This window comes from Limulus polyphemus, unplaced genomic scaffold (genome assembly GCF_000517525.1).
Source record: "Limulus polyphemus unplaced genomic scaffold, Limulus_polyphemus-2.1.2 Scaffold1129, whole genome shotgun sequence".
NCBI classification, from domain to species: domain Eukaryota; kingdom Metazoa; phylum Arthropoda; class Merostomata; order Xiphosura; family Limulidae; genus Limulus; species Limulus polyphemus.
Genome location: NW_013666739.1, coordinates 264136 through 264536, shown reverse-complemented (window position 1 = coordinate 264536; position 401 = coordinate 264136).

The following is a 401-nucleotide window of genomic DNA, read 5'->3' as shown; positions in this document are numbered from 1 at the left end:
AGCAGGTGGAACATTGCGTTACATTTTTATTGGAGTCAGCAGATGGAACATTACGTTACATTTTTATTGGAGTCAGCAGATGGAACATTACGTTACATTTTTATTGGAGTCAGCAGATGGAACATTACGTTACATTTTTATTGGAGTCAGCAGATGGAACATTGCGTTACAGAAGTTCTTGTAAGAAATGGATAATTTGATTAGGAAAGAATTGAAGAGTTTTGCATTCTTTTATATGTGCAACATAAACTTGTATAACACCAGTTTCGAGTACTATAGACGTAGTTTTCATATCTTTATCATTTCTAAATATCTCCTCACAATAACTTAATTTCGCAACTATGTATGCATTTCTGTTCATTATTTGTCAGTCGGTATAAACGAACTATTTCTTTGGCGCT